This window comes from Symphalangus syndactylus, chromosome 19 (assembly GCF_028878055.3).
Source record: "Symphalangus syndactylus isolate Jambi chromosome 19, NHGRI_mSymSyn1-v2.1_pri, whole genome shotgun sequence".
In the NCBI taxonomy this organism is placed as follows: Eukaryota; Metazoa; Chordata; class Mammalia; order Primates; family Hylobatidae; genus Symphalangus; species Symphalangus syndactylus.
This window is the reverse complement of record NC_072434.2, coordinates 29,427,363-29,433,380: the sequence shown is the minus strand read 5'-3', so window position 1 is coordinate 29,433,380 and position 6,018 is coordinate 29,427,363.

Genomic DNA, 6,018 nt, shown 5'->3' with positions numbered 1-6,018 from the left:
TATCTATTAGCGTTTAAGTCCTTGCCTGGCAGGTGTCCCTTTATAAACTGTCAATAAGCTACATAGAAGTACATAAGGTGCTTCTGATGAGAGGTAGTTTTTTTTTTTTTGTAAATATGGATTTTGTATTAAAAGTATTGTATTCACTGTAAAAAAAAAAGCACTCTGGTGTTTCTGCTTTTACTTAAAACGTTTTAGAGACTTCTTTATAGAAATTGCCTTCAGAGCTTTAAGTAAAGTTTTCTGCATATTGTCGATAATGGTAATTTTTCATTATTTATGATTGGGTTTGATTTTGCACCCAGTCAAAAATTATTTGGTGTAAACTTTGGTAAATAAAGTGGCTGATCATGCTAGGTATTATAATTTTGGAGAAGAGAATAAAATTGGGTGTAATGAAAAATAATGAGATTTTCTTATGTAACTCAAGCTGGCTACCTGAGATCTTTCTCTTCTTATCTATATAACTGAAGAAGAAATGATTGTGTGAATATTGGCAGATATTGCTAAGTGTCTGAAAAGCCTCTGACAATTTGTTTCTTAACCAGAAGATTCAAACATTAAACTCTTTTATAAAAAAGTGAGCAAAACCTCTTTTTTCTACAGGTGCTTTACTGTAACTCCTACCATGAGATTATAGGTTTCGTGAAAGAAGGGACAATATCTTTTTTGTCACTTATGTATCTCTCATGCCTCCCATACTGCATGACACATAGTGGCATATTCGATACATATTTGTTGAGTTAATAAAACGTAAACACACCAACTTTCCTCTTCAATCAACACTGACCCTACCATTGGTGAAAGCAGTGATAGCAAGATAACTTTTAGACAATTATGAATTGCAAATGACATGTAAATAAGATTACACTATTAAATACAGACTATTTCTGCTTATATTACTATTAGGTTGGTGCAAAAGTAATGGCAAAACCACAATTACTTTTGCATCAACCTAATATATTGAAGAAGATAATGAGAATTATTTAATAATGATTATCTAAGATTATTTAGATTTTGGTATGGCCTCAGTAGAAAATATAGAGCAAGTATTCATATACATTATGATGATTTCCAAGAGTAATTTTGCTCCTCTACTGAGCAGGCAGAATGATCTAAAAGTTGGTCGGAACTCTCCAATCTTTACTCCAAAGTCTCTACTGGCTTCACCTGTACTAAGGTAGGCTCACTCCAAGGGGCTTTGGGCTGGCTCCTCCTGTTGCCTGGAATCCTCTTCCCTTAGATACCTGCCCAGCTATATTGTTTATTGTTTGTAGCTCTTGCTACAGATGATAGGATTTTACAAGATTTTTTTTCTAATTGTCATCGGTTTTATGAGTTTTTTTTTTTTTTTCAGGAGAAACGAAGTTTCATTTTTAAGTAACATAATTTGATATAGAATTAACTAAGGTAAAAAATGCAGAAATGATATTAATAGATAATTCTGTTGAAGTTACCACAGGTAGATTTAAAAGCTCATCTTCACTTTACAGAATTTCATGCCTTTCCAATGAAAGGAAAGTAAATGCAGAAACATGACGATTTTCTAATCTCACTTATTAGTGTTGGTTGATTATTGAACATTTTGGTTTTGGTTTTTAAGTACATTAATATCAGAAAGGGACAGATTAATAGACCTTCAGAACTACTGTCAACTTCTCTTTACTTTGTTATCAATTAAGCATGCATTCGATTCCATATTCCTACAGCAAGATTTGATTAATACACGTCTTCTAAGGGCAATGCTTCAGTGTTATTTTAAGACTGGTATACTGAACCAGAAGTAAATTTAAAAAATTACTATCTCAGTAGTTGCAGCTGAAAAATGGTGAATGCAGAGAGGTTTGCTACAGGACAAATATTTAGTCAACAGAAATTTCTTATTTCTGGTTGTGTCTGGGGATAGTAGGAAAATGGAGGAAATTTGCAAAAGATCTTGTGGAAAATATATCTTCTTGACTTTTTAAGTAAATATAAACTTTAAAATGAAAATACCAATATATACCCTTAAGTGTAGATTTTACTTCACAAAGATATGATTTTATTTAAGTGGGACATTAGAGTTTTATTTAATTCCTTTATACATTCCTTCATTATCACTCCATTTCCAATCAAGTTACAAGTTTCTGTTACAATGATTGAAATCTGATTCCAGTTTTTAAAATCCATGTCACTAATTTGGATTAAGCTATGGAAAACCTGTGCCGGCCGGGCGCAGTGGCTCACGTCTGTAATTCCAGCACTTTGGGAGGCCAAGGCCGGCAGATCACGAGGTCAGGAGATCGAGACCATCCTTGCTAACACAGTGAAACCCCATCTCTAGTAAAAATACAAAAAAAAAAAAAAAAAAAAATTAGCCAGCTGTGGTGGCGGGCGCCTGTAGTTCCAGCTGCTTAGGAGGCCGAGGCAGGAGAATGGTGTGAACCTGGGAGGCAGAGCTTGCAGTGAGCTGAGATGGCGCCACTGCACTCCAGCCTGGGCAACAGAGCAAGACTCCGTCTCAAAAAAACCAAAACAAAACAAAAAAAAAACCTGTGCCAGAAAGGAGATATGTCACACTACAGTTTTAGAGGAGAAGCTTTAGTACTGGGAATTGGAATAGGAGCTGTTTCAATACATTCTAATTTAATTTTTGACCAGGAAGGTAAATTTCAATGACTTCGGTTTGAGAGTTAAGCTGTAATTGGTACTAGTAATTGGACCAGTAATTTTTTTTTTGCCAGTATTTTATCAAGAGGGAGATTTGTAGAAGATTAGTAAGGTCAGAGAAGTTTAATTTTTGAATTAATTGTATCAAGTGTATGGCATTAAGGTAATGGTTGTTTGCAACTTAACTTTGGAAGGGGATCATCATTTATTAGTCCTTTTTGATATTGAAATTTTCTATTTTTTATAAAAGCATTATCATATAAATCAAATAGGAATCTCCCAGCTTTTTTGTTATATCTTTCAGAATATTACTTTTCTATTTTAAGCTTATAGTAAAAATGTGATTTCAGAGTGCCCGTGTTCCAGTACTCAACTATGTAGTTCTTCCTGAGGTAGATGAAATGTTAGGATCAGATTTGTATCAACTTCCAGATTATTGGTTTTCCTCTCACTTTCTTCTTTGACTTTGGAGAAACTGCTGCCAAGGTTGATTTGAGACCTTTTATGACTTCTCACTCACTCATAGACTCAACTATTTTAGCACTGACCTTTGTCCCTCTCTCAGGGATAGAGATAACTTGATACTACTAGTCACAGAGAATGAAATTGAACATCAAGGGGAGAGAGAAGTAAACTAAAGAGAAGTAATACCAGTGAATTTTAAGGCAAAAAAGAATGGAAATTCCCTCTGGGTATTTTCACACAGAATCAGGTTATAAAAGCAGATAAAATGTTTTATTGTTTTAGTTTCTTTGAAGACATAAAAAGAGCAACAGATACGGGGAGGGAGGATGGGTCATAAAGTCTTACTTGAAAAAGAGCTCTGATAATCTTGTTAGGCTGAATTTAAACTGTTACAGAATGTCTTTTTTTCTTTTTACCTCTTCTACTTGTAAATGCATTTATGGGCTCTTTCTGAATTTTGAGTATCTGTGTTTCACCTGAAAGCCTGCACCAGATAGAGCTGACAGATTGCCAGTTCTTTTGTCACCAAAACATTGTCCTTTTTCCACTCCCTGTAACTATGTCTGCCAAAATTAAGGTATATTCACGTGAAAGGAACATGCTTATAAGTCATTATCAAGTGCATGTGTGTTACCACCACGATTTGTTTTTATCATGACGTTCATAACTATCTGGCATATATGTGTTTATTTGTTTCCTTGTTATTTGTGTCGTCCCTTTGGATGGTAAGTTTTATAAGGAAAAATATGCATCTTATGAATTTATATTCCATCAGTTAGAGCAGTGTGAGGTACACAGTGGCTGTTAGATGTTGGCTAAACAAATGGATAAATGGTTCATCTTAGGCAGATATTTTTCTGCAGTGAAATTGTGCCCTGTCTTGACTTTGCAGAAATTTCTCACCACTATTTGGAGATACACACCTGTATGTCCAACTGCCTACTTGACTTTTCCACTTGAATGTCTAGCAGGAATCTCACATGTCCACAATATTCCTCCTTATTTTTCAAACCAAGTCCATTCTTAGTCAGATATATGTCATAGACATCTCAAGTAAAGATGCAAGTAAAGGGTTACTCTCCCTGTGTATATTCCTACAAGTTTAGACAGCTCTACCTCAAAAAAAGTTGTTTAACCTATCTACTTTTTCTTCATCTTTTCATTTTCCACTTGGACAAGCTACTACTGTTTCTCATGTGGACCTCTGCAATGACCTCTAAGTGGTCCCTCTGTTTCTAGTCTTGCCATTCTACCATCTATTCTCCACACTTGCAGTTAATGCGTTACTTAAAAATTATAAACCACTGTCGAGTGCCTTTCCTCTACCATTAGAATAAAATACAAACTCTTTACTATCGCCTTAAAGATTTCCACATTCTGGTTTCTGCCTTCTCTTCTACTTCATCTCATTCTACATTTCTTACTAAACTCCAGGCACAATGACCTTCTTCCCATTCATCAACCAGGCCAAAGTCACGTCTAAATCTAGGGCCTGTGGAACTTGCTATATCCTTTGTTTAGAATGCTCTGCTCCCTATCTTGTCATTGCCAGGTCATCTTGTCATTCAGAAATCAGCTCCAGTCTCCAAAGGAGTCCCCAGTCATGCTTCATTACATTCTCTAATTTATTTTCTTTGTAGAACTTAAACTATATAAAATAACCACATAAACTTCTTTTCTAGAACAGAAGCTCCATGAGAGCTGAAAGCAAGGACTTTGTCTTTCTTATTCCCTGTCCTATTCCTAGGGCCTAGAACAGTGCCTGGCATACACTAGTAGGTGCTCAATAAAATATCATAAGTATAGACATATCAATGAATATGTAGAGATATGTATTCACAAAAGTTCAAAAGATAGCTAAAATATCCTTGCTGTTTTTGTTGGATATGGAAATGTTTTAGACTTGCTAAAACTATCAATTGACATAGAGATAACGAAGGAAGCAAAAGACACGTAGTTTTTTGAGCTCTAAGCTTATGGAGCAGAGGCAGAGGTGGGGAAAAGCCTGTACGTTCAAGTGACTAGAAAAGCAATCCAGCGCATGTGAGTGGTTTTGTTATTAGGATGGACGTGCCAGTCTCCCTATTACTGCATCTTCCTGCCAGCTGCCATTTCTCTGAGACATTAGAGTGTCAACTTGAAAAGGCTGTGTTCCATAAATCTTACTTAAGGAGCCATCAATGCTTTTTCTTTTAAAAAGTGAGAGTTTCAATTAAGTTTTAGAAAGTAAGGTTATCTTTGAGATGTAAATAATATGTTAACATTGTGCTGGATTCTGAAAAGCTAAGTACATTAACTTGGAATGTGCTGAGCTGGTGGTAAATTGATATCCGGCCTGCAGTTGCCAGAGGAGAATTTTTGTCTTGTCTTCACAAAGAAGACAAGAAGAGAAAACGCAAGGGAGTCTGGGTCAATTAATTGCCTACCGGAGCACTGCCCTATCTATTTCGAGCAGGGAAAACTGAAGAGGGCTGACTGGTTTACTCTGTAAGTAGATTCTTGCTGGGGGAGCTCAGTTTCAAAATCCTAGAAACCATATGTGTTAGTTTAATCAGAGTTTGGCCCGGAGGAGAATTAAAATGAAAGGAAATTCCACAATTAGAAGGTGTGGAAGTAGAAAGCAGACTAAATCAAGCCTTTAGAGAGGCAGTGTGGGCTGGTGAGATTACATTCTTAGGGTGTGTAATAGGCCAAGGTTTTTATTTCCAGATTCTTTCACTTAAGAGCTTCTATGTCTGAATTCTAGTGGAATGGAGGCCTGTCTCAAGCTTTTTTTATCCTCTATTGTAAGGGCCTCACCTTTGTCATTTTTACCTACAAATGCAAAAAGGGATAGTGCCAGGTTGGTGTGAGGTCTAAATGGAATTTTGTAGTAAAGGCCTGGACTAGAAGCCTAGCTTTAAA